The 12,121-nt window shown below is 37.4% G+C and overlaps 1 non-coding gene across 1 annotated transcript; it reads left to right on the top strand.

Annotated features, from left to right (window-relative positions):
• The first annotated feature begins 8,803 nt into the window (after nucleotides 1–8,803).
• On the top strand, nucleotides 8,804–8,875 carry Trnat-ggu (transfer RNA threonine (anticodon GGU)). The gene has a single exon. It is a non-coding gene; the product is annotated as a tRNA-Thr (tRNA).
• The last annotated feature ends 3,246 nt before the right edge of the window (nucleotides 8,876–12,121 follow it).

Raw genomic sequence — 12,121 nt, 5'->3', positions numbered from 1 at the left:
TAGTAGAATTTCGAAAGTCATACTTTGATAACGATTATAAGTTATCGACGACGATCTTAAAATAATAATAAACAAATATTTTGCTGATAATAATTTAATAATTATATAATTACTAGTTACACATACAATGTTTTGTAGCAAAACTAATAAAAAATAAAATTGCACCCTTATATTTTATTAAGGAAACTGTAGGTGTAATTTTTAAATGCAATGTTTCAAAAAGCTAAAATCAAAATTAATAACGCTTTGACTGAAGAAGTTCAAATAGAGAAAGGCGTAAGGCAGGGCTGTATCTTGTCACCCTGCTTATTCAATTTGGACGAGGTGATTTTTAGAAATGCTTTTGACGAACTTGATCTTGGGATCCGTGTCAATGGCAAACTGATACAGAACATTCGCTACGCTGATGATACCGTCTTATTAGCTACTAACCCTGAAGACCTTCAAATAATGCTGCAAAGTCTGAATAACACACTTTTGGAATATGGACTTAAGATAAACACAAATAAAACAAAGCACATGATTGTTACTAAAAAGCCAATTTCAGAAACACTAGGGCCACTATCCTTAAATAACAAAATAATAGACAGAGTAAAAAGTTATAAACGGCCAAGTGCGAGTCGGACTCGCGCACCGAGGATTCCGTACTTTTTAGTATTTGTTGTTATAGCGGCAACAGAAATACATCATCTGTGAAAATTTCAACTGTCTAGCTATCACGGTTCGTGAGATACAGCCTGGTGACAGACAGACAGACGGACAGACGGACGGCGGAGTCTTAGTAATAGGGTCCCGTTTTTACCCTTTGGGTACGGAACCCTAATAAGTATCTGGGTTGTGGGTTAAATGAAGACTGGGGATCAGAGAAGGAAATACGGACGAGAATTGAAATAGCCAGAAACACCTTTCAGAAAATGAGGAAACTTTTAACTAACAGAAAAATAAAGTTAAAACTGAGGTGGCGAATGGTTAAATGTTACATCATCCCAATTCTTATGCATGGTTCCGAAAGCTGGACCCTGAAAAAGAAGTTGGTCAACAAACTAAGGGCTTTTGAAATGTGGATTTATCGAAGGATGCTCAAAATTAAATGGACGGATAGAATAACAAATGTCAGAGTTTTGGAAATCATGAAAAAAGGTTTAGAAGTAGTATCAACAATTAAGAAAAGGAAAGCAGCATATTTTGGACATATATATATATAGAAACAATAAATACAACTTACTGAAATTAATAATTGAAGGAAAAATTTAAGGGAAGCGTGGTAGCGGTAGAAGGCGCACATCATGGACTGGAAATATAAGAGACTGGTTGGAAGTGAAGAACATAGATACACTAATTCGCATGACTGAACATAGAGAGACATATAGACATATGGTCGCCGACCTCCTGGACGGAGATGGCACGTGAAGAAGAAGAAGAAGAATGTTTCATTATTACGCACAATGTAAACGACCATTTGTTTTTAATAAAATAAAATAAAAGAATAAACAAAAAATCTACTTGACTCGGTCGTCGATCATTAATATAAACTTAATGAAGATTTTTGTCTTAACAACGCCTGGTTAAGCAATAACGGATGTCGTATGTTGCACGTGTCCGGCTTTCTGCATAGTATTCGTTAAAGTAGAAACTACTTACCTGTTCAATACAAACGATGTGTTGCAAGAAAGCAGCCGGAACCGTGCTTCATTAACGCATACGCATGTGAGTACCTAATATGACACAGTAAATACAGTTCATCATTTCATGAAAAACTTTAATAAACTAAAAAATAAAAAAAAAAATTTTTTTTTCTAAAACAAACCCACTGAAAAGCACAAAATACTTTTTATATACTATACCCCACCCCTATCCTTGTCTAGTCCCTATCCCGCCGTAAAGGAAATTTCTGCCAAAAAGCCATCAATACGTAATAATAAGCAAATTAATAACCATCCGGGTAATTATTTAGTTTTTGAAGGCGGTGCCAAACCAAAATGTTAGAGGACCAAAATTTTTGAGAGAGAGAGAGAGAAAGAAAATGTATTTAACATCACAAAACATTATTAAACATCGTGAAAAATGTACTTAACAGTTTACATACTAATATATTAAATATTAACAGTTTACATACTAATATATTTAATATTAAATTTACTGCAACGCTAGTTTTCAGTCGGATCCTATAAAAAAAGAAACATTAAGTACCTATTATAATTTTAACACATATATATTATCAGTGAAAGAACTTGGGTCGAAATCATATAAAAATAATAAATACAAATAAAAAAATCATTTATCCATATATACCTACATACATTATTTGATATTTTTATTTTTAGTTTTAATGATGTGTCGATAGATGGCAGTAAATTTACTGTGACTACACAAATTTACTATGGCAGTACCCGCCTCTATCCTATATATTCTCTTTGGTCCACGCTAAGCCCATTTGTGCGGCCAAGTCTGACCCCGGTCTGGGCAAGCTTTGTGGCTTAGGATAATACAACGGCCGCCATGTTGCCACCATTGTTGGCGACACAATCGCCTCCAAGGCGACATGTCGCTGACAGGTCTTTGGACTGAATGAGATTTTGTTCGAAGAAAAGGGTGGACCTAGGTGTAACAATTTAACTATTAGGCTGTGAGTATTTTAACTAAGGTAACCTACTATTATATCTTAACGGATAGCTTAGTAAGTAAGAAACCATCCATATATATTTACGTCATATATGTACCTACTAGTTAACTGCTATAACTATTTTCGGGTCGAAAAGAAAGAACGTCAAGATGGCGACCGTTTTGTTCAATATCGACTTCAGATTCATATTAGGGGCCTCTCGGGTCCTCAGATATCGTTTTTAATTAAGATCGGGTCACAAAAAAATTAAGATGGCGACCGTTCCGTTCAATTCCGAGATTCTTGTCGGATCCTCAGATATCGATTTTCATCAAAATCGGGTCGAAAATAAAGAAAATCAAGATGGCGACCATTACGTTCAATTTTGACTTCAAATTCGTGTTAAGGGCGTCTCGAATCCTCAGATATCGATTTTCATCAAGATCGGGTCGAAAATAAAGATGGCGTCCCTTCCTATCAATTTTGACTTTAGATTCGACGTGTTAAATGGTCTCTCGGATCCTCAGATATCGATTTTCATCAAGATCGGGTAGAAACTAAAGAAAACGAAGATGACGACCGTTTAGTCCAATTTTCACATCAGATTCGTATTAAGGGGCCTGTCGGGTCCACAGATCTGATATAGATTTTCATCAAGAGCGGGTCAAAAATAAAGAAGTTAAAAATGGCGACCGTTTCGTTCAATTTTCACTTCAGCCGGCCTAGCCAAGGTGACAATCGCTATCGCTTCGACAACGAAACGCTTTGTGTCTCTCTATCACTCTTACATAATAGTGCGACAGTGACAGTTGCGTTTCGATCGCTACGGAGCGTTAGCGATTGGCGTGTTGGCTACGCGGCCAGATCCGCGTTAAGGGGCCTCTCGGGTCCTCGCTCAGGTATCGTTTTTCTGAAAAAATAATAATAATAGCCATTTTCAATTGATCACTTCTATCCGATATGGTCTTGTCCAATATGTTACGGACTATGGTCATAGAAGCTGAAAACTTATCTAAATGGATCAAAAAAAATTTTTCTCAGTATAAATGGAAAAAGCTCTTAGTTCTGAGTAGAAATAATATAAAAAATTCAAAATTCTAACACAACAAATTTAAATAGGGATGCCTGTTGGGTAAATTTCTGAAGTGACAATTTGATCAAACATCCCTTTGGAATCTAATAGATTCATTTGGGAAATGAAACTACCGCGATATGTTTGTCGGGAAGTGAAGTATAGCGAAAGGTATTTGGCCCAAACGGAAGTACACCAAAAAACCCACGTGTAAATACGTGGAGTCCGACACTGAAGAACTTTTATTTCGTATTGTGTCCATATCTCTAGTGTTCAAGAGTCCACAAGTTACAGGGGATTTACGGAGATGTAGTCCAGGGCAGAGACAGGTAATCCGGGATTGCACTCGGCGTAGTGTTGAGTCGTTTCGGAAAATATTGCCACTCACAGATCAGAAAAACTGCTTATGTAATATGTGTTTCATCATTGTAACATTAAGTCGGACCAAGATAACTGCGTGTCATTTTCAATGTCAAAATGTGGTAATGTCACCATTAATGACAAACTTTATATGAAAATTTGACGTTTGACAATCATTATGAGTCATAATTTATGACACACCTTCAATTTGTTTTGTTCATAGCAGTGCAAAGTTGGCTTAGACGGATTCTAAATGTGATTCATCATGCTCGATCGATATTTGATATTAAATTGATCTAATGAAATATTTATTTAATTATAGGGGAGACCAAGGTGAGTTGTGACAGAGGAGAGTTGTGACATTTTTGGAACCTCTATTAACTGTTAGCGAGCTTGCAACAGTGCGCGTTTGTTAGCTAGTAACTTGAACTAGTTAATAAATTCCAAAAAACCACAACTCTCCTCTGTCACAACTCAACTCGGTCTCCCCTACGAACGGGTCTACCGCGATTTAATTTCATTGTTTAATGAATTTTCACGACAGTATAGTAGAGACAATCACTTATGACGATTTTAACAATGTTGTCAATGTACACCTACCTATTAAAAGACCAGGAAATATTAATGTACTAAGTTAAATACTAAGGTATAAAATTTGTTTTACTTTCAAAATACTAACGTATATAATTCAATTGTCTTGTTTATGTTTAAAAAAAGTAATTTGATTAATTTAATAGCCGTTTAAAATATATTTACACAATTTTCAATCATGGCTGTCTAACCTGTCAACAAATGACAACATGGCGGACGAATGTTTGAAATGTCACCGTATTTAAGAACCAATTATTTCGCTTAAAATTTAGTTTTTTTTTTCGCAACTTTCGCAAGTGTGATAAAAACATTGTGTGTAACTCCGGGGGTAAGAAACTTGCAAACTCGAGTCTTTAATGACCTCGTTTGCAAAATTTCACTTACCTCCCTCGTTACACAATGTACTATTGCAACATCGATAATAATGTTTCGCGGTAATATTTTAAAGAACGACCCATCACTAACACGGCGAGTCTGTTTTCTTGAGAAACGTATTTATATCCTGATTCGTGGGCTTCAAGACATAAGACTTTTATACGAGGTGGTCCCGATGTTCTTAGTGGCTTAGTGGTGGTGTTCCTGGGTACACAAAATCACCAACAATTAAACGGCGGCAAAACAAAATAAGTCTTTGTCAAGGTTTGTGTTAGTTATCTGTGTTGTGTTCTGACTTCTGCCGCACCAAAGCCATAACAACCATTTTGGAAAGCTCATTCAACTTTTTTCCGTATTAACAAATTCTAAATTCAAACTGTTTTCCCAACAGTCGTTACGTTGTTTTACGTAGTTGGGAAGTGACGCTTGCATTTAGTTACTGATGACTGGATTTCATGGAAATGGAAATAAAATTCTAAATCCAGTCCTGATTGGAATTGCCACGTGTTTTGTTTTGAATGGCTCCACACACATTTTTACTAGGTGAGTGTAACATATTTTCGAAAAACGTCACTTCTGTGGACAATAGGTACCTACTCGTACATACAATCAAAATTAACGACTCGGGTACATATATGTCTTTTTCTTAGTTGAGTCTAAAGTATTGAAAAATCAGCAAAAAAATCGCCCAATTATATATATACATTAGTGTAGTGATTATAATTATGCATTTTAGTCACTAGCGCTCCATGATACATGACACATGACTCGTGTCCACTGTCGCTCAAAAAAAAAACATTTATATTTTATTCTTTACTAATTGAACTCGTTTTAATAAATACTGAGTTAGCAAAGGGCTATATCCTGTTACATAAATACCTACCTATAAATATCTAAACAACCTTCGGGAAAAAATCTAATTAAAAACAGTGACAAAAAAGAGTTCGACTTGATGAAATTAATTTATCGACTTCGAAAGACCGAGTTTTTTGCTCCCCAAGTTTTCTTAATTAGGTAGCTTGAAGTCTTACTTTATGAAGAGGTCCGGTGCTGTTAAACTGTTTTTCTATTAATTGGACTTTCTTTGACAACGAGTATCGATCTTTAATCTAACCTTTTTGCGCTAGGAAATTACTTTCAGTGTAATTGCATTTTAAATTTCGACGAACGGGTATATAATTGAGTTTTTAGGGCTCCGCAGTAAAGCACGGGGGTAACATACCAACGTTCTTTGTTCTCCAATTTAAGTGAATTTAAAAATATTACTAAATTACCCTTTTCGACATCTATCAGAAAATCTTAAATTACCTATTAATTGTTTGTCTTATATTGTTATTTTGATTTATGTATTTGTAAAGTAAGGGATAAACATAAAAATAACTATTTGAATTACTAACTATTATATAGTAACGTACAGCCAGCCCTATCTCCTTCTAGTGTAGTTCGAGAACTTTGAGACTAAAATCTATATCTCTTCAATTACGCCATAATCCACCGTACATAATATTAATTTTTACTTTAGTATTATTTTTAATCTGAATTTTATCAATGTTATTATGATCAATCAATTAAATTTTAATGTCTAGATTTATTTATTATTAATTTTATCAAACTTTATCATAATTTTAATTTTAGTTTATTTCTTATTATAATTGTTTTATGTATATGGACCAATGTTGTCTGCAATAAAAGATTAATAATAATAACTTTTGATCGATGCGACCTTTAATCACAAGAAGATTACGTGTACCTGATTTTCGGCGTAAGTAGTTTTTAGGGTTCCGTACCCAGAGGGTAAAAACGGGACCCTTTTACTCCACTGTCCGTCTGTTTGTCACCAGGCTGTATCTCATGAACCTTGATAGCTAGACAGTTGAAATTTTCATGTATTTCTGTTGCCGCTATAGCAACAAATACTAAAACGTACGGAACCCTAAGTGGGTGAGTCCGACTCGCACTTGTCCGTTTTTTTTTTTGTATTCTTGGCACTATATTGATTGCTTCATAGAACAACGCCTGTTCTAAGTAAATATGGAATCGTACGTCGTACGTTTTTGTACGTCAAAAATTTAAAATAAGAGCCGACAGGTGTAGACCTACCTATAATTTAGGTACTTTACCTAAGTAAGTAGTATAGTATGGTAGGTATAGAACTTGATGAATACGAGTACATTAATACTACATATATTATATGCGTTCTTGCACACATGACATGCATAACCGGAATTTGGTTATGAATAATGAATCTAGGTCATTGCCATTGCAATGACTTCATCTTAGCATTACGTAATGACGTCATCTAGATAGATCCAGCTTATTATGATATAATGCAATAGTTTCCGTGGGCGCTAGTACAGGCATCAAATTTAAAGAAACAGGCTATTAAGAAAGTATCTATTCTCCTCTATTAATTATTAGTTCAACAAAAAGAGACTTCGAAATTAAACTACTGTGAGACATTTCAAAATATATAGATCACCACGCTTTCACTCACTGGTATTGGCTGGTGCACGGAGTACAGCCGCCGCGGATACTCGTGCCTGAGGCAGGACTCCCGACGAGTCCGAAACATGTCGCCAAAAGCGATTAACAATACCAGTGAGTGAAACCGTACTAATCCCTAATACTAATATTATAAATGCGAGTCTTCACGCTGAACCGATTTAGAGGTATTAAGATAGTTTGAGGCCCGGGAAAGGACATAGGATAGTTGTATCAATCATCATCATCATCATCGTTCCACGCAGACGAAGTCGCGAGTAGGTAAGAGTATAAAAGTAAAATTTAAAAGCAATACAAAAACGTGACCTAGGGTGTCGCCAGCAGCGAAGCTGGACCCAAGCTGCCCGTGGTCAGGGCAGAGAAGTACCGACGGACTATCCGCGCCGTGTCCAAAACTACCGCCTTCTGCATCAGGCTCTTGAGCCAGCCACCTAGCGATAGTCTACAGGGTGTAGTTCGAGACTCTTCTTAAATTGAATTATTATTATTATTGACAAGAGGAATGTTCCAAGCAGTTCAACAGACTAGGTAGCACCAAAGGTAACCAACTACCTCACACTCTACATATTTTATATCGCTGCTTTGCTCGAAGCTACATATAGTTACAAGCCTTGCTATGATTCAAGTGTGTTCATGTTAATCCATCAGAGAGTTGCTTACAAACGCTACTCCTTTGACATTTTTATAATTTCACGCTTTTCCTCACGAAGTTAGTCTTCACGCGCGACGGCGCCCAAATTATAGTTTCAAAGTAAAACTCAGCTGGCAACCCGAATTTTTCTTTGGCACTATAATATTTGAAAAATCAAAAGAACAGTGTTCGTAAGCGGCGCTTTGGTGGAACGTGCTACAAGTAACTACTCTATCTAATACATTCGGACAGTGTTGTTTTACGTGGCTAAAGTAAACGTAATTAACTATATTGACTTGTTTGCGCAACTCAGGAAAGTTAGCGTTGCACTTTGCTTTAAACTATGCTTAAATTAAAGGCGGTAAACTTTGTTCTTTTAACTTTATTTTTACAGTCACAAGGTACATCTAGTTCGATTTTTAGAGTTGTATATTTTGAAAGGCAAAATACAACCTAATTTAAATCAAACTTCACTAAGTAAGCAGTTAACTACTTAATTTCTAATGTAAGGAAACTGAAAACATTGTTCAACCATCAAAAACTAAATAATTAGTTAAATTCACGTATTTATTGCTCGTTTCTCGTGCTCGTACGTTCGTTTATGCTAACTTTGCGCCACAGGCCTTCAGGATATTGTCATATACTTGGAAATTTCGACCCATGCCACCGTGGCCGGATAGCCGAGTGGTTCAGGCACCTGTCCGGTAAACGGGGGACGCTGGTTCAATTCCAGCTCTGGACACTGGAGGCTTTGGTAATTTTTTCCTTCGTATATGATATTTATTTCGGTTTCTTAGACATGTCTACAATCCATAAGAGTCAAACACATTGTATATAGAAGACACATTACAGAAGTGATTTTGTACATATGTATATGTATATCCCGTTTTTTAACCCCTGTAGGCCTAGCACATGATTGGCGGGACTGTATCTCGCCGAGAGATAGACTACCCGTCTTTTTCTAACTGTATTAATTAAAGTGGGACGGGTAGTCTATCTCGCGGCGAGATACTGTCGCGCCAAAACGCAAAAAGAGGGGTGTTTGACGCCAATGTCTGTCTGTTTGTCTGTGGCATCGTAGCTCTCCAGCGGATGGACCGATTCGATGCGGTTTTTTTTACGTGAAAGGCTGCTGGTATTGTACAGCCGTCTATACCAGCAGCCTGTGGTGTGATTATACGTGAGTGACCCGTTTTTAATATATTTAATATTATGAGTCTTATATGACCAATAATCAGGCATCGTAAACTGCAAACGAAATCCATTGAAGTACTAGGGTTGTTACTTAGTCAAGTCAAAGTACGTCATTTCAATGGATTTCGCTCGCAGTTTACGATGCCTGCCCATAATATTTGTTAATATGTTTTTGTTTAATCCATAGTTGTCTAATAAAATGCTTACTCAACTGCGAAAATACGATTGCTAGAAGATTAGTCTCCCTCGTATAAAGTGCAATGAACCGTTGAACCGTATCTGATGTAACTTTGAACCGATCGGGTAGCGCCGTATACGTTCAAATGGTTCCAATTTAATACGGTTCTTCTGTTTTTAGTTATGATTTGTGAAAAACATTCGTTCGTAAATATACATGTATGAAGCGTGTTTAAAAATACACACGCTTTATAAAAATGCGGTAAGGTCAACCGGGATAAGTAGAGCGCGTTCCGACCAATCATATAAATAGACTCAATAATCCCATAGTAACCTCATAATTGCATTTACTCCGGTTGCGATTCTATCTATTTCAATTCAACGTAGATATCTTTTGGTGTTTAACGCTGCGTCTTTAGGCGAACACTCGCGAACGCGAAGCGAAGCAGCGCGGCGCGGCGAGGCGGGCCCAAGGCGTTCGAGTTCGCAACGAGATCGCCCACGTAGGACACTTCTATAGGTATCAAAGGATTGAGTCACCCCGCTCCGCGCCGCGCCGCTTTGCGTTAGCGTGTTGTTCGCCTACATAGTACGCTGCGTAAGACTGAGGACCTACCGCGAACCACGTTCGACGTGTTGCCTCCCTATCAGACTTACATACGAATTTACAAGTGCGTCAGAGAGGCAACACGTCGAACGTGGTTCGCGGTAAGTCCTCTGGGACTATACTGGTTGCGATCTAATGTTACCCAACTAACATCAGGCACTAAATATAAGGGGTAAAACAGGTATGCGTTTGTTTACTCTCCAAATTGTATTGACGTTCCAAAAATAGGAGTCATAGCCGGCTATAATCCCGTAATACGGATTGGGTTGCAAAACGGCGCTACAATAGGGTTACAGGTTGAAATAAGAGGTAAAAGAGCTCTATAGTAGCGCTATAATAGCGTTAATTAAGTACTTAGGAGTTAAAGGGTTGCCAATAACAGTTTTTCCGCAATGGAATGTTATTAATTTGCTTTTATTATGTTTATATATATTATTAGAATAAATTTTTATTACGCACTAAGGCATTTTTCGTTTTTATATTTTTTTTATTAATCTTCGATATTTGTGTGGCATCTCGTCAGTAGTCGGAGACGTCGCAATGAAGTGCCGGCACTTTTCTTCGAGATGCCGACTTTAGTACCTCAATGATTGACATTGTCTGTTTCGTGTTGCCACAACGCTCGCTGCAATTGCTGCGAAGCGATCTACGTCGCACCCACCGTCTACAGATTGGAAACTACCGGTATCCTGCATCGATCTATGTAGGCACCAATGTATTCTCGACAACGCACTTGAATATTCTAGATCCGACCAGCTAGTAACACCGCAGCTAGAAGAAAACGGTCTTAACTATGTGTTAAATCCATACACTGTTAACATCAATTTCAATTGCATCGCCTGTCAGTAACCTTTGCGTGTGGCGTCCGCGACAGCAGAATGATTCTTCGTGGCATTAATAATTCTTTGCTCGCAACAAACCTTTCCTCGGTAGTTCTTGATTCCTATCAATTCCTATTCATACTTTTTATTGATATTGGTATTGATCTGCGAATCAGCTTAGTCTTACGATGAAAATTGATGACAGTTCTGCATTTCTTTATTTTTGGTTTTGGGCCTTTTAAAGACCCTTTACAGTATTCGGTTTTCTGAATAAGTAAGATTTAAGATACTTTTGGAGCCCAAACTTTAAAACTTTAAAACTAATTTAAGCTTGGCAAGAAAATTGACATTGACATTGTCCGCGCCAGCGCCGCAGCACAGGTGACATTCGGATGGCAACTTTAACTGTAGGTATAAGTAGGTTCACACGGCATACATTTTTACGGCGTCTTTCCGGGACAGCTGTCTAGCCGTGTGAACGATTTTCAACGTGGCCATATAAATTTTGCTGTCACTACGGTATTCGATAAAATCCCGTATACGGTATACGGAAAAAAATTACACCGTAACCTAGCCTCACTGTTTAGGCATTACTGCTGCTGATTGATGTGCGAGGGCTATCACCGTGCATTATTTTGATTAAATTAGTTACATTGTTGTTGCTGCGCCATTGTCGCAGGCGCTGTCACTGTCAATGTCCTGAATAAAAATGCGTGAAGTTTGTTGCCACATTACTGCCGCCATTAGTACCTACATCCGATCGGTCACTTATTTTATCAAGGAAATTGATAGTGACATCGCCCGCGTCAAGCGTCAGCAGTAACGCCGCAATAGCAGCAGCAACAGTCGTCATTCGAATGTCACCTTTATTGTGTGTATGAAATTCCTTCACCATACATTACATATCGCTATTGTATGTTGCAGGAATTAAGGACACAAAAGTTTTGTTTTGTGGCGTCCAATAACTATTAACTTGACCAGTAATCCGTGGAGTCAATAAGTTTGTTCTACTTGTATAAAAGATTTACCCTGGATGCAGTTCAATAAAAACCAACATAGGCACGAAATTGAATGAAGGTTTTAATTAAATTATTGGTACGCAGCGCCGAAGTAAAATCGCACATGCAAAAGCCGCAGCGCATCGTGGTTTATTGAACCGCGATAAAAAAATATCGGTTGCCGGAGCTTA

This window comes from Cydia strobilella, chromosome 17, assembly GCF_947568885.1.
Source record: "Cydia strobilella chromosome 17, ilCydStro3.1, whole genome shotgun sequence".
NCBI classification, from domain to species: Eukaryota; Metazoa; Arthropoda; class Insecta; order Lepidoptera; family Tortricidae; genus Cydia; species Cydia strobilella.
This window is presented reverse-complemented; position numbering and strand designations above follow the sequence as displayed.